Source organism: Narcine bancroftii, chromosome 7 (genome assembly GCF_036971445.1).
Source record: "Narcine bancroftii isolate sNarBan1 chromosome 7, sNarBan1.hap1, whole genome shotgun sequence".
Lineage (NCBI taxonomy): Eukaryota > Metazoa > Chordata > Chondrichthyes > Torpediniformes > Narcinidae > Narcine > Narcine bancroftii.
The window spans coordinates 126038363-126061173 of NC_091475.1; positions in this window are offsets into that span (position 1 = coordinate 126038363).

Here is a 22811-nt window from a genome sequence, read left to right on the forward strand (position 1 = left end):
CTCTATTTGCCTGCATCTGATTCCCCGCCTCTGTTTCCCCATATCTGATTCCCTGCCTCTGAATCCCCAACTCTGATTCCCTGCCTCTAATTTCCCAGCTCTGATTCCCCGCCTCTGATTCCCCGCGTCTGATTACCGGCCTCTGTTTCCCCGCCTCTGATTCCCCATCTCTGATTCACAACCTCTGATTCCCCACCTCTGATACCCCATATCTGATTCCCCGCCTCTGTTTCCCCGCCTCTGATTCCCCACCTCTGATTCCCCATCTCTGATTCCGCAAATCTAATTCCCTGCCTCTGATTCCCCACCTCTGATTCCCCATATCTGATTCCCCGCCTCTGTTTCCCCGCCTCTGATTCCCCGCCTCTGTTTCCCCATATCTAAGTCCCCGCCTGTGATTCCCCAACTTTGATTCCCCACCTCTGATTCCCCAGCTCTGATTCCCCGCCTCTGATTCCCAGCCTCTGATTCCCAACCTCTGATTCCACACCTCTGATTCCCCATATCTGATTCCCCGCCTGTTTCACCGCCTCTGATTCCCCGCCTCTGTTTCCCCATATCTGATCCCCGCCTCTATTTGCCTGCATCTGATTCCCCGCCTCTTTTTCCCCATATCTGATTCCCCGCCTCTGAATCCCCAACTCTGATTCCCTGCCTCTAATTTCCCAGCTCTGATTCCCCGCCTCTGATTCCCCACGTCTGATTACCGGACTCTGATTCCCATCCTCTGATTCCCCATCTCTGATTCACAACCTCTGATTCCCCACCTCTGATACCCCATATCTGATTCCCCGCCTCTGTTTCCCCGCCTCTGATTCCCCACCTCTGATTCCCAATATCTGAAGCCCCGCCTCTGATTCCCCACCTCTGATTCCCCGCCTCTGATTCGCCAGCTATGATTCCCCGCCTCTGATTCCCCGTGTTTGATTCCCTGCCTCTGATTCCCGGCCTCTGATTCCCCATCTCTGATTCACCGCCTTTGATTCGCCACCTCTGATTCCCCATATCTGATTCCCTGCCTCTGTTTCCCAGCCTCTGATTCCCCGCCTCTGATTCCCCATATCTCATTCCCCGCCTCTGAATCCCCATCTCTGATTCCCGGACTCTGATTCCCCACCTCTGATTCCCTGCTTCTGATTCTGATTCCCTGCCTTTGATTCCCCATCTCTGATTCCGCACATCTGATTCCCTGCCTCTGATTCCCCATCTCTGATTCCCCATATCTGATTCCCCGCCTCTGTTTCCCCGCCTCTGATTCCCCGCCTCTGTTTCCCAATATCTAAGTCCCCGCCTCTGATTCCCCAACTCTAATTCCCCACCTCTGATTCCCCAGCTCTGATTCCCCGCCTCTGATTCCCCGCATCTGATTCCCTGCATCTGATTCCAAGCCTCTTATTCCCTGCCTCTGATTCCCAACCTCTGATTCCCCACCTCTGATTCCCCATATCTGATTCCCAGCCTCTGTTTCCCCGCCTCTGATTCCCCGCCTCTGTTTCCCCATATCTGATTCCCGGCCTCTGGTTCCCCGCCTCTGATTCCCCGCCTCTGATTCCCTGCCTCTGATTCCCCATCTCCGATTCCGCACATCTGATTCCCTGCCTCTGATTCCCCGCCTCTGATTCCCCGCCTCTGATTCCCTGCCTCTGATTCCCAACCTCTGATTCCCCACCTCTGATTCCCCGTGTTTGATTCCCCGCCTCTGTTTCCCCGCCTCTGATTCCCCGCCTCTGATTCCCCAACTCTAATTCCCCGCCTCTGATTCCCCATATCTGATTCCCCGCCTCTGATTCCCCACCCCTGTTTCCCCATATCTGATTCCCTGCCTCTGATTCCCCAACTTTGATTCCCAGCATCTGATTCCCCAGCTCTGATTCCCCGCCTCTGATTCCCCGCATCTGATTCCCTGCATCTGATTCCAAGCCTCTGATTCCCTGCCTCTGATTCCCAACCGCTGATTCCCCATCTCTGATTCACCGCCTTTGATTCGCCACCTCTGATTCCCCATATCTGATTCCTCGCCTCTGTTTCCCGGCCTCTGATTCCCCGCCTCTGATTCCCCATATCTCATTCCCCGCCTCTGATTCCCCATCTCTGATTCCCGGACTCTGATTCCCCACCTCTGATTCCCGGCCTCTTATTCCCGGCATCTGATTCCGGCCTCTGATTCCCGGCCTCTGATTCCCTGCTTCTGATTCCCCATCTCTGATTCCGCAATTCTAATTCCCTGCCTCTGATTCCCCACCTCTGATTCCCCATATCTGATTCCCCGCCTCTGTTTCCCCGCCTCTGATTCCCCGCCTCTGTTTCCCCATATCTAAGTCCCCGCCTCTGATTCCCCAACTTTGATTCCCCACCTCTGATTCCCCAGCTCTGATTCCCCACCTCTGAATCCCAGCCTCTGATTCCCAACCTCTGATTCCCCACCTCTGATTCCCCATATCTGATTCCCCGCCTCTGTTTCCCTGCCTCTGATTCCCCGCCTCTGTTTCCCCATATCTGATCCCCGCCTCTATTTGCCTGCATCTGATTCCCCGCCTCTGTTTCCCCATATCTGATTCCCCGCCTCTGAATCCCCAACTCTGATTCCCTGCCTCTGATTCCCCATATCTCATTCCCCGCCTCTGATTCCCCATCTCTGATTCCCCATCTCTGATTCACCGCCTTTCATTCGCCACCTCTGATTCCCCATATCTGATTCCTCGCCTCTGTTTCCCCGCCTCTGATTCCCCGCCTCTGATTCCCCATATCTCATTCCCGGCCTCTGATTCCCCATCTCTGATTCCCGGACTCTGATTCCCCACCTCTGATTCCCGGCCTCTTATTCCCGGCATCTGATTCCGGCCTCTGATTCCCGGCCTCTGATTCCCTGCTTCTGATTCCCCATCTCTGATTCCGCAAATCTAATTCCCTGCCTCTGATTCCCCACCTCTGATTCCCCATATCTGATTCCCCGCCTCTGTTTCCCCGCCTCTGATTCCCCGCCTCTGTTTCCCCATATCTAAGTCCCCGCCTCTGATTCCCCAACTTTGATTCCCCACCTCTGATTCCCCAGCTCTGATTCCCCGCCTCTGATTCCCAGCCTCTGATTCCCAACCTCTGATTCCCCACCTCTGATTCCCCATATCTGATTCCCCGCCTGTTTCCCCGCCTCTGATTCCCCGCCTCTGTTTCCCCATATCTGATCCCCGCCTCTATTTGCCTGCATCTGATTCCCCGCCTCTGTTTCCCCATATCTGATTCCCCGCCTCTGAATCCCCAACTCTGATTCCCTGCCTCTAATTTCCCAGCTCTGATTCCCCGCCTCTGATTCCCCGCATCTGATTACCAGCCTCTGATTCCCATCCTCTGATTCCCCATCTCTGATTCACAACCTCTGATTCCCCACCTCTGATACCCCATATCTGATTCCCCGCCTCTGTTTCCCCGCCTCTGATTCCCCACCTCTGATTCCCAATATCAGAAGCCCCGCCTCTGATTCCCCAGCTCTGATTCCCCGCCTCTGATTCGCCAGCTATGATTCCCTGCCTCTGATTCCCCGTGTTTGATTCCCTGCCTCTGATTCCCGGCCTCTGATTCCCCATCTCTGATTCACCGCCTTTGATTCGCCACCTCTGATTCCCCAACTCTGATTCCCCACCTCTGATTCCCCAGCTCTGATTCCCCGCCTCTGATTCCCCGCATCTGATTCCCTGCATCTGATTCCAAGCCTCTGATTCCCTGCCTCTGATTCCCAACCTCTGATTCCCCACCTCTGATTCCGCACATCTGATTCCCTGCCTCTGATTCCCCGACTCTGATCCCCACCTCTGATTCCCCAGCTCTGATTCCCCGCCTCTGATTCCCCGTGTTTGATTCCCTGCCTCTGATTCCCCGCCTCTGATTCCCCATCTCTGATTCATCGCCTTTGATTCCCGGCCTCTTATTCCCGGCATCTGATTCCGGCCTCTGATTCCCGACCTCTGATTCCCTGCTTCTGATTCCCCATCTCTGATTCCGCAAATCTAATTCCCTGCCTCTGATTCCCCACCTCTGATTCCCCATATCTGATTCCCCACGTCTGTTTCCCGGCCTCTGATTCCCCGCTTCTGATTCTGATTCCCTGCCTCTGATTCCCCATCTCTGATTCCGCACATCTGATTCCCTGCCTCTGATTCCCCACCTCTGATTCCCCATATCTGATTTCCCGCCTCTGTTTCCCCGCCTCTGATTCCCCGCCTCTGTTTCCCCATATCTAATTCCCAACTTCTGATGCCCCAACTCTGATTCCCTGCCTCTGATTCCCCGCGTTCTATTCCCTGCCTCTGATTCCCCGCCTGTGATTCCCCATCTCTGATTCACCACCTCTGATTCCCCACCTCTGATTCCCCATATCTAATTCCCCGCCTCTGTTTGCCCGACTCTGGTTCCCCGCCTCTGTTTCCCCATATCTGATTCCCCGCCTCTGAATCCCCAACTCTGATTCCCTGCCTCTGATTCCCCAGCTCTGATTCCCCGCCTTTGATTCCCCCGTCTGATTCCCAGCCTCTGAAACCCCGTGTCTGATTTCTTGCCTCTGATTCCCCGCCTCTGATTCCCCATCTCAGATTCACAGCCTCTGATTCCCCACCTCTGATTCCCCATCTCTGATTCCGCACATCTGATTCCCTGCCTCTGATTCCCCGACTCTGATCCCCACCTCTGATTCCCCAGCTCTGATTCCCCGCCTCTGATTCCCCAACTCTGATTCCCCGCCTCTGATTCCCCAGCTCTGATTCCCCGCCTCTGATTCCCCGTGTTTGATTCCCTGCCTCTGATTCCCCGCCTCTGATTCCCCATCTCTGATTCACCGCCTTTGATTCGCCACCTCTGATTCCCCATATCTGATTCCTCGCCTCTGTTTCCCCGCCTCTGATTCCCCGCCTCTGATTCACCATATCTCATTCCCCACCTCTGATTCCCCATCTCTGATTCCCGGACTCTGATTCCCCACCTCTGATTCCCGGCCTCTTATTCCCGGCATCTGATTCCGGCCTCTGATTCCCGGCCTCTGATTCCCTGCTTCTGATTCCCCATCTCTGATTCCGCAAATCTAATTCCCTGCCTCTGATTCCCCACCTCTGATTCCCCATATCTGATTCCCCGCCTCTGTTTCCCCGCCTCTGATTCCCCGCCTCTGTTTCCCCATATCTAAGTCCCCGCCTCTGATTCCCCAACTTTGATTCCCCACCTCTGATTCCCCAGCTCTGATTCCCCGCCTCTGAATCCCAGCCTCTGATTCCAAACCTCTGATTCCCCACCTCTGATTCCCCATATCTGATTCCCCGCCTCTGTTTCCCCGCCTCTGATTCCCCGCCTCTGTTTCCCCATATCTGATCCCCGCCTCTATTTGCCTGCATCTGATTCCCCGCCTCTGTTTCCCCATATCTGATTCCCCGCCTCTGAATCCCCAACTCTGATTCCCTGCCTCTAAATTCCCAGCTCTGATTCCCCGCCTCTGATTCCCCGCGTCTGATTACCGGCCTCTGTTTCCCCGCCTCTGATTCCCCATCTCTGATTCACAACCTCTGATTCCCCACCTCTGATACCCCATATCTGATTCCCCGCCTCTGTTTCCCCGCCTCTGATTCCCCACCTCTGATTCCCCATCTCTGATTCCGCAAATCTAATTCCCTGCCTCTGATTCCCCACCTCTGATTCCCCAGCTCTGATTCCCCGCCTCTGATTCCCCGTGTTTGATTCCCTGCCTCTGATTCCCCGCCTCTGATTCCCCATCTCTGATTCATCGCCTTTGATTCCCGGCCTCTTATTCCCGGCATCTGATTCCGGCCTCTGATTCCCGACCTCTGATTCCCTGCTTCTGATTCCCCATCTCTGATTCCGCAAATCTAATTCCCTGCCTCTGATTCCCCACCTCTGATTCCCCATATCTGATTCCCCACGTCTGTTTCCCGGCCTCTGATTCCCCGCTTCTGATTCTGATTCCCTGCCTCTGATTCCCCATCTCTGATTCCGCACATCTGATTCCCTGCCTCTGATTCCCCACCTCTGATTCCCCATATCTGATTTCCCGCCTCTGTTTCCCCGCCTCTGATTCCCCGCCTCTGTTTCCCCATATCTAATTCCCAACTTCTGATGCCCCAACTCTGATTCCCTGCCTCTGATTCCCCGCGTTCTATTCCCTGCCTCTGATTCCCCGCCTGTGATTCCCCATCTCTGATTCACCACCTCTGATTCCCCACCTCTGATTCCCCATATCTAATTCCCCGCCTCTGTTTGCCCGACTCTGATTCCCCGCCTCTGTTTCCCCATATCTGATTCCCCGCCTCTGAATCCCCAACTCTGATTCCCTGCCTCTGATTCCCCAGCTCTGATTCCCCGCCTTTGATTCCCCCGTCTGATTCCCAGCCTCTGAAACCCCGTGTCTGATTTCTTGCCTCTGATTCCCCGCCTCTGATTCCCCATCTCAGATTCACAGCCTCTGATTCCCCACCTCTGATTCCCCATCTCTGATTCCGCACATCTGATTCCCTGCCTCTGATTCCCCGACTCTGATCCCCACCTCTGATCCCCCAGCTCTGATTCCCCGCCTCTGATTCCCCAACTCTGATTCCCCGCCTCTGATTCCCCAGCTCTGATTCCCCGCCTCTGATTCCCCGTGTTTGATTCCCTGCCTCTGATTCCCCGCCTCTGATTCCCCATCTCTGATTCACCGCCTTTGATTCGCCACCTCTGATTCCCCATATCTGATTCCTCGCCTCTGTTTCCCCGCCTCTGATTCCCCGCCTCTGATTCCCCATATCTCATTCCCCACCTCTGATTCCCCATCTCTGATTCCCGGCATCTGATTCCCCACCTCTGATTCCCGGCCTCTTATTCCCGGCATCTGATTCCGGCCTCTGATTCCCGGCCTCTGATTCCCTGCTTCTGATTCCCCATCTCTGATTCCGCAAATCTAATTCCCTGCCTCTGATTCCCCACCTCTGATTCCCCATATCTGATTCCCCGCCTCTGTTTCCCCGCCTCTGATTCCCCGCCTCTGTTTCCCCATATCTGATCACCGCCTCTATTTGCCTGCATCTGATTCCCCGCCTCTGTTTCCCCATATCTGATTCCCTGCCTCTGAATCCCCAACTCTGATTCCCTGCCTCTAATTTCCCAGCTCTGATTCCCCGCCTCTGATTCCCCGCGTCTGATTACCGGCCTCTGTTTCCCCGCCTCTGATTCCCCATCTCTGATTCACAACCTCTGATTCCCCACCTCTGATACCCCATATCTGATTCCCCGCCTCTGTTTCCCCGCCTCTGATTCCCCACCTCTGATTCCCCATCTCTGATTCCGCAAATCTAATTCCCTGCCTCTGATTCCCCACCTCTGATTCCCCATATCTGATTCCCCGCCTCTGTTTCCCCGCCTCTGATTCCCCGCCTCTGTTTCCCCATATCTAAGTCCCCGCCTGTGATTCCCCAACTTTGATTCCCCACCTCTGATTCCCCAGCTCTGATTCCCCGCCTCTGATTCCCAGCCTCTGATTCCCAACCTCTGATTCCACACCTCTGATTCCCCATATCTGATTCCCCGCCTGTTTCACCGCCTCTGATTCCCCGCCTCTGTTTCCCCATATCTGATCCCCGCCTCTATTTGCCTGCATCTGATTCCCCGCCTCTTTTTCCCCATATCTGATTCCCCGCCTCTGAATCCCCAACTCTGATTCCCTGCCTCTAATTTCCCAGCTCTGATTCCCCGCCTCTGATTCCCCACGTCTGATTACCGGACTCTGATTCCCATCCTCTGATTCCCCATCTCTGATTCACAACCTCTGATTCCCCACCTCTGATACCCCATATCTGATTCCCCGCCTCTGTTTCCCCGCCTCTGATTCCCCACCTCTGATTCCCAATATCTGAAGCCCCGCCTCTGATTCCCCACCTCTGATTCCCCGCCTCTGATTCGCCAGCTATGATTCCCCGCCTCTGATTCCCCGTGTTTGATTCCCTGCCTCTGATTCCCGGCCTCTGATTCCCCATCTCTGATTCACCGCCTTTGATTCGCCACCTCTGATTCCCCATATCTGATTCCCTGCCTCTGTTTCCCAGCCTCTGATTCCCCGCCTCTGATTCCCCATATCTCATTCCCCGCCTCTGAATCCCCATCTCTGATTCCCGGACTCTGATTCCCCACCTCTGATTCCCTGCTTCTGATTCTGATTCCCTGCCTTTGATTCCCCATCTCTGATTCCGCACATCTGATTCCCTGCCTCTGATTCCCCATCTCTGATTCCCCATATCTGATTCCCCGCCTCTGTTTCCCCGCCTCTGATTCCCCGCCTCTGTTTCCCAATATCTAAGTCCCCGCCTCTGATTCCCCAACTCTAATTCCCCACCTCTGATTCCCCAGCTCTGATTCCCCGCCTCTGATTCCCCGCATCTGATTCCCTGCATCTGATTCCAAGCCTCTTATTCCCTGCCTCTGATTCCCAACCTCTGATTCCCCACCTCTGATTCCCCATATCTGATTCCCAGCCTCTGTTTCCCCGCCTCTGATTCCCCGCCTCTGTTTCCCCATATCTGATTCCCGGCCTCTGGTTCCCCGCCTCTGATTCCCCGCCTCTGATTCCCTGCCTCTGATTCCCCATCTCCGATTCCGCACATCTGATTCCCTGCCTCTGATTCCCCGCCTCTGATTCCCCGCCTCTGATTCCCTGCCTCTGATTCCCAACCTCTGATTCCCCACCTCTGATTCCCCGTGTTTGATTCCCCGCCTCTGTTTCCCCGCCTCTGATTCCCCGCCTCTGATTCCCCAACTCTAATTCCCCGCCTCTGATTCCCCATATCTGATTCCCCGCCTCTGATTCCCCACCCCTGTTTCCCCATATCTGATTCCCTGCCTCTGATTCCCCAACTTTGATTCCCAGCATCTGATTCCCCAGCTCTGATTCCCCGCCTCTGATTCCCCGCATCTGATTCCCTGCATCTGATTCCAAGCCTCTGATTCCCTGCCTCTGATTCCCAACCGCTGATTCCCCATCTCTGATTCACCGCCTTTGATTCGCCACCTCTGATTCCCCATATCTGATTCCTCGCCTCTGTTTCCCGGCCTCTGATTCCCCGCCTCTGATTCCCCATATCTCATTCCCCGCCTCTGATTCCCCATCTCTGATTCCCGGACTCTGATTCCCCACCTCTGATTCCCGGCCTCTTATTCCCGGCATCTGATTCCGGCCTCTGATTCCAGGCCTCTGATTCCCTGCTTCTGATTCCCCATCTCTGATTCCGCAATTCTAATTCCCTGCCTCTGATTCCCCACCTCTGATTCCCCATATCTGATTCCCCGCCTCTGTTTCCCCGCCTCTGATTCCCCGCCTCTGTTTCCCCATATCTAAGTCCCCGCCTCTGATTCCCCAACTTTGATTCCCCACCTCTGATTCCCCAGCTCTGATTCCCCACCTCTGAATCCCAGCCTCTGATTCCCAACCTCTGATTCCCCACCTCTGATTCCCCATATCTGATTCCCCGCCTCTGTTTCCCTGCCTCTGATTCCCCGCCTCTGTTTCCCCATATCTGATCCCCGCCTCTATTTGCCTGCATCTGATTCCCCGCCTCTGTTTCCCCATATCTGATTCCCCGCCTCTGAATCCCCAACTCTGATTCCCTGCCTCTGATTCCCCATATCTCATTCCCCGCCTCTGATTCCCCATCTCTGATTCCCCATCTCTGATTCACCGCCTTTCATTCGCCACCTCTGATTCCCCATATCTGATTCCTCGCCTCTGTTTCCCCGCCTCTGATTCCCCGCCTCTGATTCCCCATATCTCATTCCCCGCCTCTGATTCCCCATCTCTGATTCCCGGACTCTGATTCCCCACCTCTGATTCCCGGCCTCTTATTCCCGGCATCTGATTCCGGCCTCTGATTCCCGGCCTCTGATTCCCTGCTTCTGATTCCCCATCTCTGATTCCGCAAATCTAATTCCCTGCCTCTGATTCCCCACCTCTGATTCCCCATATCTGATTCCCCGCCTCTGTTTCCCCGCCTCTGATTCCCCGCCTCTGTTTCCCCATATCTAAGTCCCCGCCTCTGATTCCCCAACTTTGATTCCCCACCTCTGATTCCCCAGCTCTGATTCCCCGCCTCTGATTCCCAGCCTCTGATTCCCAACCTCTGATTCCCCACCTCTGATTCCCCATATCTGATTCCCCGCCTGTTTCCCCGCCTCTGATTCCCCGCCTCTGTTTCCCCATATCTGATCCCCGCCTCTATTTGCCTGCATCTGATTCCCCGCCTCTGTTTCCCCATATCTGATTCCCCGCCTCTGAATCCCCAACTCTGATTCCCTGCCTCTAATTTCCCAGCTCTGATTCCCCGCCTCTGATTCCCCGCATCTGATTACCAGCCTCTGATTCCCATCCTCTGATTCCCCATCTCTGATTCACAACCTCTGATTCCCCACCTCTGATACCCCATATCTGATTCCCCGCCTCTGTTTCCCCGCCTCTGATTCCCCACCTCTGATTCCCAATATCAGAAGCCCCGCCTCTGATTCCCCAGCTCTGATTCCCCGCCTCTGATTCGCCAGCTATGATTCCCTGCCTCTGATTCCCCGTGTTTGATTCCCTGCCTCTGATTCCCGGCCTCTGATTCCCCATCTCTGATTCACCGCCTTTGATTCGCCACCTCTGATTCCCCAACTCTGATTCCCCACCTCTGATTCCCCAGCTCTGATTCCCCGCCTCTGATTCCCCGCATCTGATTCCCTGCATCTGATTCCAAGCCTCTGATTCCCTGCCTCTGATTCCCAACCTCTGATTCCCCACCTCTGATTCCGCACATCTGATTCCCTGCCTCTGATTCCCCGACTCTGATCCCCACCTCTGATTCCCCAGCTCTGATTCCCCGCCTCTGATTCCCCGTGTTTGATTCCCTGCCTCTGATTCCCCGCCTCTGATTCCCCATCTCTGATTCATCGCCTTTGATTCCCGGCCTCTTATTCCCGGCATCTGATTCCGGCCTCTGATTCCCGACCTCTGATTCCCTGCTTCTGATTCCCCATCTCTGATTCCGCAAATCTAATTCCCTGCCTCTGATTCCCCACCTCTGATTCCCCATATCTGATTCCCCACGTCTGTTTCCCGGCCTCTGATTCCCCGCTTCTGATTCTGATTCCCTGCCTCTGATTCCCCATCTCTGATTCCGCACATCTGATTCCCTGCCTCTGATTCCCCACCTCTGATTCCCCATATCTGATTTCCCGCCTCTGTTTCCCCGCCTCTGATTCCCCGCCTCTGTTTCCCCATATCTAATTCCCAACTTCTGATGCCCCAACTCTGATTCCCTGCCTCTGATTCCCCGCGTTCTATTCCCTGCCTCTGATTCCCCGCCTGTGATTCCCCATCTCTGATTCACCACCTCTGATTCCCCACCTCTGATTCCCCATATCTAATTCCCCGCCTCTGTTTGCCCGACTCTGGTTCCCCGCCTCTGTTTCCCCATATCTGATTCCCCGCCTCTGAATCCCCAACTCTGATTCCCTGCCTCTGATTCCCCAGCTCTGATTCCCCGCCTTTGATTCCCCCGTCTGATTCCCAGCCTCTGAAACCCCGTGTCTGATTTCTTGCCTCTGATTCCCCGCCTCTGATTCCCCATCTCAGATTCACAGCCTCTGATTCCCCACCTCTGATTCCCCATCTCTGATTCCGCACATCTGATTCCCTGCCTCTGATTCCCCGACTCTGATCCCCACCTCTGATTCCCCAGCTCTGATTCCCCGCCTCTGATTCCCCAACTCTGATTCCCCGCCTCTGATTCCCCAGCTCTGATTCCCCGCCTCTGATTCCCCGTGTTTGATTCCCTGCCTCTGATTCCCCGCCTCTGATTCCCCATCTCTGATTCACCGCCTTTGATTCGCCACCTCTGATTCCCCATATCTGATTCCTCGCCTCTGTTTCCCCGCCTCTGATTCCCCGCCTCTGATTCACCATATCTCATTCCCCACCTCTGATTCCCCATCTCTGATTCCCGGACTCTGATTCCCCACCTCTGATTCCCGGCCTCTTATTCCCGGCATCTGATTCCGGCCTCTGATTCCCGGCCTCTGATTCCCTGCTTCTGATTCCCCATCTCTGATTCCGCAAATCTAATTCCCTGCCTCTGATTCCCCACCTCTGATTCCCCATATCTGATTCCCCGCCTCTGTTTCCCCGCCTCTGATTCCCCGCCTCTGTTTCCCCATATCTAAGTCCCCGCCTCTGATTCCCCAACTTTGATTCCCCACCTCTGATTCCCCAGCTCTGATTCCCCGCCTCTGAATCCCAGCCTCTGATTCCAAACCTCTGATTCCCCACCTCTGATTCCCCATATCTGATTCCCCGCCTCTGTTTCCCCGCCTCTGATTCCCCGCCTCTGTTTCCCCATATCTGATCCCCGCCTCTATTTGCCTGCATCTGATTCCCCGCCTCTGTTTCCCCATATCTGATTCCCCGCCTCTGAATCCCCAACTCTGATTCCCTGCCTCTAAATTCCCAGCTCTGATTCCCCGCCTCTGATTCCCCGCGTCTGATTACCGGCCTCTGTTTCCCCGCCTCTGATTCCCCATCTCTGATTCACAACCTCTGATTCCCCACCTCTGATACCCCATATCTGATTCCCCGCCTCTGTTTCCCCGCCTCTGATTCCCCACCTCTGATTCCCCATCTCTGATTCCGCAAATCTAATTCCCTGCCTCTGATTCCCCACCTCTGATTCCCCATATCTGATTCCCCGCCTCTGTTTCCCCGCCTCTGATTCCCCGCCTCTGTTTCCCCATATCTAAGTCCCCGCCTCTGATTCCCCAACTTTGATTCCCCACCTCTGATTCCCCAGCTCTGATTCCCCGCCTCTGATTCCCAGCCTCTGATTCCCAACCTCTGATTCCCCACCTCTGATTCCCCATATCTGATTCCCCGCCTGTTTCCCCACCTCTGATTCCCCGCCCCTGTTTCCCAATATCTGATCCCCGCCTCTATTTGCCTGCATCTGATACCCCGCCTCTTTTTCCCCATATCTGATTCCCCGCCTCTGAATCCCCAACTCTGATTCCCTGCCTCTAATTTCCCAGCTCTGATTCCCCGCCTCTGATTCCCCACGTCTGATTACCGGCCTCTGATTCCCATCCTCTGATTCCCCATCTCTGATTCACAACCTCTGATTCCCCACCTCTGATACCCCATATCTGATTCCCCGCCTCTGTTTCCCCGCCTCTGATTCCCCACCTCTGATTCCCAATATCTGAAGCCCCGCCTCTGATTCCCCACCTCTGATTCCCCGCCTCTGATTCGCCAGCTATGATTCCCCGCCTCTGATTCCCCGTGTTTGATTCCCTGCCTCTGATTCCCGGCCTCTGATTCCCCATCTCTGATTCACCGCCTTTGATTCGCCACCTCTGATTCCCCATATCTGATTCCCTGCCTCTGTTTCCCCGCCTCTGATTCCCCGCCTCTGATTCCCCATATCTCATTCCCCGCCTCTGAATCCCCATCTCTGACTCCCGGACTCTGATTCCCCAACTCTGATTCCCTGCTTCTGATTCTGATTCCCTGCCTTTGATTCCCCATCTCTGATTCCGCACATCTGATTCCCTGCCTCTGATTCCCCATCTCTCATTCCCCATATCTGATTCCCCGCCTCTGTTTCCCCGCCTCTGATTCCCCGCCTCTGTTTCCCAATATCTGTCCCCGCCTCTGATTCCCCAACTCTAATTCCCCACCTCTGATTCCCCAGCTCTGATTCCCCGCCTCTGATTCCCCGCATCTGATTCCCTGCATCTGATTCCAAGCCTCTTATTCCCTGCCTCTGATTCCCAACCTCTGATTCCCCACCTCTGATTCCCCATATCTGATTCCCAGCCTCTGTTTCCCCGCCTCTGATTCCCCGCCTCTATTTCCCCATATCTGATTCCCGGCCTCTGGTTCCCCGCCTCTGATTCCCCGCCTCTGATTCCCTGCCTCTGATTCCCCATCTCCGATTCCGCACATCTGATTCCCTGCCTCTGATTCCCCGCCTCTGATTCCCCGCCTCTGATTCCCTGCCTCTGATTCCCAACCTCTGATTCCCCACCTCTGATTCCCCGTGTTTGATTCCCCGCCTCTGTTTCCCCGCCTCTGATTCCCCGCTTCTGATTCCCCAACTCTAATTCCCCGCCTCTGATTCCCCATATCTGATTCCCCGCCTCTGATTCCCCACCCCTGTTTCCCCATATCTGATTCCCTGCCTCTGATTCCCCAACTTTGATTCCCAGCATCTGATTCCCCAGCTCTGATTCCCCGCCTCTGATTCCCCGCATCTGATTCCCTGCATCTGATTCCAAGCCTCTGATTCCCTGCCTCTGATTCCCAACCTCTGATTCCCCATCTCTGATTCACCGCCTTTGATTCGCCACCTCTGATTCCCCATTTCTGATTCCTCGCCTCTGTTTCCCCGCCTCTGATTCCCCGCCTCTGATTCCCCATATCTCATTCCCCGCCTCTGATTCCCCATCTCTGATTCCCGGACTCTGATTCCCCACCTCTGATTCCCGGCCTCTTATTCCCGGCATCTGATTCCGGCCTCTGATTCCCGGCCTCTGATTCCCTGCTTCTGATTCCCCATCTCTGATTCCGCAATTCTAATTCCCTGCCTCTGATTCCCCACCTCTGATTCCCCATATCTGATTCCCCGCCTCTGTTTCCCCGCCTCTGATTCCCCGCCTCTGTTTCCCCATATCTAAGTCCCGCCTCTGATTCCCCAACTTTGATTCCCCACCTCTGATTCCCCAGCTCTGATTCCCCACCTCTGAATCCCAGCCTCTGATTCCCAACCTCTGATTCCCCACCTCTGATTCCCCATATCTGATTCCCCGCCTCTGTTTCCCTGCCTCTGATTCCCCGCCTCTGTTTCCCCATATCTGATCCCCGCCTCTATTTGCCTGCATCTGATTCCCCGCCTCTGTTTCCCCATATCTGATTCCCCGCCTCTGAATCCCCAACTCTGATTCCCTGCCTCTGATTCCCCATATCTCATTCCCCGCCTCTGATTCCCCATCTCTGATTCCCCATTTCTGATTCACCGCCTTTGATTCGCCACCTCTGATTCCCCATATCTGATTCCTCGCCTCTGTTTCCCCGCCTCTGATTCCCCGCCTCTGATTCCCCATATCTCATTCCCCGCCTCTGATTCCCCATCTCTGATTCCCGGACTCTGATTCCCCACCTCTGATTCCCGGCCTCTTATTCCCGGCATCTGATTCCGGCCTCTGATTCCCGGCCTCTGATTCCCTGCTTCTGATTCCCCATCTCTGATTCCGCAAATCTAATTCCCTGCCTCTGATTCCCCACCTCTGATTCCCCATATCTGATTCCCCGCCTCTGTTTCCCCGCCTCTGATTCCCCGCCTCTGTTTCCCCATATCTAAGTCCCCGCCTCTGATTCCCCAACTTTGATTCCCCACCTCTGATTCCCCAGCTCTGATTCCCCGCCTCTGATTCCCAGCCTCTGATTCCCAACCTGTGATTCCCCACCTCTGATTCCCCATATCTGATTCCCCGCCTGTTTCCCCGCCTCTGATTCCCCGCCTCTGTTTCCCCATATCTGATCCCCGCCTCTATTTGCCTGCATCTGATTCCCCGCCTCTGTTTCCCCATATCTGATCCCCGCCTCTATTTGCCTGCATCTGATTCCCCGCCTCTGTTTCCCCATATCTGATTCCCCGCCTCTGATTCCCCACCTCTGATTCCCAATATCAGAAGCCCCGCCTCTGATTCCCCAGCTCTGATTCCCCGCCTCTGATTCGCCAGCTATGATTCCCCGCCTCTGATTCCCCGTGTTTGATTCCCTGCCTCTGATTCCCGGCCTCTGATTCCCCATCTCTGATTCACCGCCTTTGATTCGCCACCTCTGATTCCCCAACTCTGATTCCCCACCTCTGATTCCCCAGCTCTGATTCCCCGCCTCTGATTCCCCGTGTTTGATTCCCTGCCTCTGATTCCCCGCCTCTGATTCCCCATCTCTGATTCATCGCCTTTGATTCCCGGCCTCTTATTCCCGGCATCTGATTCCGGCCTCTGATTCCCGACCTCTGATTCCCTGCTTCTGATTCCCCATCTCTGATTCCGCAAATCTAATTCCCTGCCTCTGATTCCCCACCTCTGATTCCCCATATCTGATTCCCCACGTCTGTTTCCCGGCCTCTGATTCCCCGCTTCTGATTCTGATTCCCTGCCTCTGATTCCCCATCTCTGATTCCGCACATCTGATTCCCTGCCTCTGATTCCCCACCTCTGATTCCCGATATCTGATTTCCCGCCTCTGTTTCCCCGCCTCTTATTCCCCGCCTCTGTTTCCCCATATCTAATTCCCAACTTCTGATGCCCCAACTCTGATTCCCTGCCTCTGATTCCCCGCGTTCTATTCCCTGCCTCTGATTCCCCGCCTGTGATTCCCCATCTCTGATTCACCACCTCTGATTCCCCACCTCTGATTCCCCATATCTAATTCCCCGCCTCTGTTTGCCCGACTCTGATTCCCCGCCTCTGTTTCCCCATATCTGATTCCCCGCCTCTGAATCCCCAACTCTGATTCCCTGCCTCTGATTCCCCAGCTCTGATTCCCCGCATTTGATTCCCCCGTCTGATTCCCAGCCTCTGAAACCCCGTGTCTGATTTCTTGCCTCTGATTCCCCGCCTCTGATTCCCCATCTCAGATTCACATCCTCTGATTCCCCACCTCTGATTCCCCATCTCTGATTCCGCACATCTGATTCCCTGCCTCTGATTCCCCGACTCTGATCCCCACCTCTGATTCCCCAGCTCTGATTCCCCGCCTCTGATTCCCCAACTCTGATTCCCCGCCTCTGATTCCCCAGCTCTGATTCCCCGCCTCTGATTCCCCGTGTTTGATTCCCTGCCTCTGATTCCCCGCCTCTGATTCCCCATCTCTGATTCACCGCCTTTGATTCGCCACCTCTGTTCCCCATATCTGATTCCTCGCCTCTGTTTCCCCGCCTCTGATTCCCCGCCTCTGATTCCCCATATCTCATTCCCCACCTCTGATTCCCCATCTCTGATTCCCGGACTCTGATTCCCCACCTCTGATTCCCGGCCTCTTATTCCCGGCATCTGATTCCGGCCTCTGATTCCCGGCCTCTGATTCCCTGCTTCTGATTCCCCATCTCTGATTCCGCAAATCTAATTCCCTGCCTCTGATTCCCCACCTCTGATTCCCCATATCTGATTCCCCGCCTCTGTTTCCCCGCCTCTGATTCCCCGCCTCTGTTTCCCCATATCTAAGTCCCCGCCTCTGATTCCCCAACTTTGATTCCCCACCTCTGATTCCCCAGCTCTGATTCCCCGCCTCTGAATCCCAGCCTCTGATTCCCAACCTCTGATTCCCCACCTCTGATTCCCCATATCTGATTCCCCGCATCTGTTTCCCCGCCTCTGATTCCCCGCCTCTGTTTCCCCATATCTGATCCCCGGCTCTATTTGCCTGCATCTGATTCCCCGCCTCTGTTTCCCCATATCTGATTCCCCGCCTCTGAATCCCCAACTCTGATTCCCCGCCTCTGATTCCCCGCGTCTGATTACCGGCCTCTGTTTCCCCGCCTCTGATTCCCCATCTCTGATTCACAACCTCTGATTCCCCACCTCTGATACCCCATATCTGATTCCCCGCCTCTGTTTCCCCGCCTCTGATTCCCCACCTCTGATTCCCCATCTCTGATTCCGCAAATCTAATTCCCTGCCTCTGATTCCCCACCTCTGATTCCCCGCCTCTGTTTCCCCATATCTAAGTCCCCGCCTCTGATTCCCCAACTTTGATTCCCCACCTCTGATTCCCCAGCTCTGATTCCCCGCCTCTGATTCCCAGCCTCTGATTCCCAACCTCTGATTCCCCACCTCTGATTCCCCATATCTGATTCCCCGCCTGTTTCCCCGCCTCTGATTCCCCGCCTCTGTTTCCCAATATCTGATCCCCGCCTCTATTTGCCTGCATCTGATTCCCCGCCTCTTTTTCCCCATATCTGATTCCCCGCCTCTGAATCCCCAACTCTGATTCCCTGCCTCTAATTTCCCAGCTCTGATTCCCCGCCTCTGATTCCCCATGTCTGATTACCGGCCTCTGATTCCCATCCTCTGATTCCCCATCTCTGATTCACAACCTCTGATTCCCCACCTCTGATACCCCATATCTGATTCCCCGCCTCTGTTTCCCCGCCTCTGATTCCCCACCTCTGATTCCCAATATCTGAAGCCCCGCCTCTGATTCCCCACCTCTGATTCCCCACCTCTGATTCCCCGCCTCTGATTCGCCAGCTATGATTCCCCGCCTCTGATTCCCCGTGTTTGATTCCCTGCCTCTGATTCCCGGCCTCTGATTCCCCATCTCTGATTCACCGCCTTTGATTCGCCACCTCTGATTCCCCATATCTGATTCCCTGGCTCTGTTTCCCCGCCTCTGATTCCCCGCCTCTGATTCCCCATATCTCATTCCCCGCCTCTGAATCCCCATCTCTGATTCCCGGACTCTGATTCCCCACCTCTGATTCCCTGCTTCTGATTCTGATTCCCTGACTTTGATTCCCCATCTCTGATTCCGCACATCTGATTCCCTGCCTCTGATTCCCCATCTCTGATTCCCCATATCTGATTCCCCGCCTCTGTTTCCCCGCCTCTGATTCCCCGCCTCTGTTTCCCAATATCTAAGTCCCCGCCTCTGATTCCCCAACTCTAATTCCCCACCTCTGATTCCCCAGCTCTGATTCCCCGCCTCTGATTCCCCGCATCTGATTCCCTGCATCTGATTCCAAGCCTCTTATTCCCTGCCTCTGATTCCCAACCTCTGATTCCCCACCTCTGATTCCCCATATCTGATTCCCAGCCTCTGTTTCCCCGCCTCTGATTCCCCGCCTCTGTTTCCCCATATCTGATTCCCGGCCTCTGGTTCCCCGCCTCTGATTCCCCGCCTCTGATTCCCTGCCTCTGATTCCCCATCTCCGATTCCGCACATCTGATTCCCTGCCTCTGATTCCCCGCCTCTGATTCCCCGCCTCTGATTCCCTGCCTCTGATTCCCAACCTCTGATTCCCCACCTCTGATTCCCCGTGTTTGATTCCCCGCCTCTGTTTCCCCGCCTCTGATTCCCCGCCTCTGATTCCCCAACTCTAATTCCCCGCCTCTGATTCCCCATATCTGATTCCCCGCCTCTGATTCCCCACCCCTGTTTCCCCATATCTGATTCCCTGCCTCTGATTCCCCAACTTTGATTCCCAGCATCTGATTCCCCAGCTCTGATTCCCCACCTCTGATTCCCCGCATCTGATTCCCTGCATCTGATTCCAAGCCTCTGATTCCCTGCCTCTGATTCCCAACCTCTGATTCCCCATCTCTGATTCACCGCCTTTGATTCGCCACCTCTGATTCCCCATATCTGATTCCTCGCCTCTGTTTCCCCGCCTCTGATTCCCCGCCTCTGATTCCCCATATCTCATTCCCCGCCTCTGATTCCCCATCTCTGATTCCCGGACTCTGATTCCCCACCTCTGATTCCCGGCCTCTTATTCCCGGCATCTGATTCCGGCCTCTGATTCCCGGCCTCTGATTCCCTGCTTCTGATTCCCCATCTCTGATTCCGCAATACTAATTCCCTGCCTCTGATTCCCCACCTCTGATTCCCCATATCTGATTCCCCGCCTCTGTTTCCCCGCCTCTGATTCCCCGCCTCTGTTTCCCCATATCTAAGTCCCCGCCTCTGATTCCCCAACTTTGATTCCCCACCTCTGATTCCCCAGCTCTGAATCCCCACCTCTGAATCCCAGCCTCTGATTCCCAACCTCTGATTCCCCACCTCTGATTCCCCATATCTGATTCCCCGCCTCTGTTTCCCTGCCTCTGATTCCCCGCCTCTGTTTCCCCATATCTGATCCCCGCCTCTATTTGCCTGCATCTGATTCCCCGCCTCTGTTTCCCCATATCTGATTCCCCGCCTCTGAATCCCCAACTCTGATTCCCTGCCTCTGATTCCCCATATCTCATTCCCCGCCTCTGATTCCCCATCTCTGATTCCCCATCTCTGATTCACCGCCTTTGATTCGCCACCTCTGATTCCCCATATCTGATTCCTCGCCTCTGTTTCCCCGCCTCTGATTCCCCGCCTCTGATTCCCCATATCTCATTCCCCGCCTCTGATTCCCCATCTCTGATTCCCGGACTCTGATTCCCCACCTCTGATTCCCGGCCTCTTATTCCCGGCATCTGATTCCGGCCTCTGATTCCAGGCCTCTGATTCCCTGCTTCTGATTCCCCATCTCTGATTCCGCAAATCTAATTCCCTGCCTCTGATTCCCCACCTCTGATTCCCCATATCTGATTCCCCGCCTCTGTTTCCCCGCCTCTGATTCCCCGCCTCTGTTTCCCCATATCTAAGTCCCCGCCTCTGATTCCCCAACTTTGATTCCCCACCTCTGATTCCCCAGCTCTGATTCCCCGCCTCTGATTCCCAGCCTCTGATTCCCAACCTCTGATTCCCCACCTCTGATTCCCCATATCTGATTCCCCGCCTGTTTCCCCGCCTCTGGTTCCCCGCCTCTGTTTCCCCATATCTGATCCCCGCCTCTATTTGCCTGCATCTGATTCCCCGCCTCTGTTTCCCCATATCTGATTCCCCGCCTCTGAATCCCCAACTCTGATTCCCTGCCTCTAATTTCCCAGCTCTGATTCCCCGCCTCTGATTCCCCGCGTCTGATTACCAGCCTCTGATTCCCATCCTCTGATTCCCCATCTCTGATTCACAACCTCTGATTCCCCACCTCTGATACCCCATATCTGATTCCCCGCCTCTGTTTCCCCGCCTCTGATTCCCCACCTCTGATTCCCAATATCAGAAGCCCCGCCTCTGATTCCCCAGCTCTGATTCCCCGCCTCTGATTCGCCAGCTATGATTCCCCGCCTCTGATTCCCCGTGTTTGATTCCCTGCCTCTGATTCCCGGCCTCTGATTCCCCATCTCTGATTCACCGCCTTTGATTCGCCACCTCTGATTCCCCATATCTGATTCCCTGCCTCTGTTTCCCCGCCTCTGATTCCCCGCCTCTGATTCCCCATATCTCATTCCCCGCCTCTGAATCCCCATCTCTGATTCCCGGACTCTGATTCCCCACCTCTGATTCCCTGCTTCTGATTCTGATTCCCTGCCTTTGATTCCCCATCTCTGATTCCCTGCCTCTGATTCCCCATCTCTGATTCCCCATATCTGATTCCCCGCCTCTGTTTCCCCGCCTCTGATTCCCCGCCTCTGTTTCCCAATATCTAAGTCCCCGCCTCTGATTCCCCAACTCTAATTCCCCACCTCTGATTCCCCAGCTCTGATTCCCCGCCTCTGATTCCCCGCATCTGATTCCCTGCATCTGATTCCAAGCCTCTTATTCCCTGCCTCTGATTCCCAACCTCTGATTCCCCACCTCTGATTCCCCATATCTGATTCCCAGCCTCTGTTTCCCCGCCTCTGATTCCCCGCCTCTGTTTCCCCATATCTTATTCCCGGCCTCTGGTTCCCCGCCTCTGATTCCCCGCCTCTGATTCCCTGCCTCTGATTCCCCATCTCCGATTCCGCACATCTGATTCCCTGCCTCTGATTCCCAACCTCTGATTCCCCACCTCTGATTCCCCGTGTTTGATTCCCCGCCTCTGTTTCCCCGCCTCTGATTCCCCGCCTCTGATTCCCCAACTCTAATTCCCCGCCTCTGATTCCCCATATCTGATTCCCCGCCTCTGATTCCCCACCCCTGTTTCCCCATATCTGATTCCCTGCCTCTGATTCCCCAACTTTGATTCCCAGCATCTGATTCCCCAGCTCTGATTCCCCGCCTCTGATTCCCCGCATCTGATTCCCTGCATCTGATTCCAAGCCTCTGATTCCCTGCCTCTGATTCCCAACCTCTGATTCCCCATTTCTGATTCACCGCCTTTGATTCGCCACCTCTGATTCCCCATATCTGATTCCTCGCCTCTGTTTCCCCGCCTCTGATTCCCCGCCTCTGATTCCCCATATCTCATTCCCCGCCTCTGATTCCCCATCTCTGATTCCCGGACTCTGATTCCCCACCTCTGATTCCCGGCCTCTTATTCCCGGCATCTGATTCCGGCCTCTGATTCCCGGCCTCTGATTCCCTGCTTCTGATTCCCCATCTCTGATTCCGCAAATCTAATTCCCTGCCTCTGATTCCCCACCTCTGATTCCCCATATCTGATTCCCCGCCTCTGTTTCCCCGCCTCTGATTCCCCGCCTCTGTTTCCCCATATCTAAGTCCCCGCCTCTGATTCCCCAACTTTGATTCCCCACCTCTGATTCCCCAGCTCTGATTCCCCACCTCTGAATCCCAGCCTCTGATTCCCAACCTCTGATTCCCCACCTCTGATTCCCCATATCTGATTCCCCGCCTCTGTTTCCCTGCCTCTGATTCCCCGCCTCTGTTTCCCCATATCTGATCCCCGCCTCTATTTGCCTGCATCTGATTCCCCGCCTCTGTTTCCCCATATCTGATTCCCCGCCTCTGAATCCCCAACTCTGATTCCCTGCCTCTGATTCCCCATATCTCATTCCCCGCATCTGATTCCCCATCTCTGATTCCCCATCTCTGATTCACCGCCTTTGATTCGCCACCTCTGATTCCCCATATCTGATTCCTCGCCTCTGTTTCCCCGCCTCTGATTCCCCACCTCTGATTCCCCATATCTCATTCCCCGCCTCTGATTCCCCATCTCTGATTCCCGGACTCTGATTCCCCACCTCTGATTCCCGGCCTCTTATTCCCGGCATCTGATTCCGGCCTC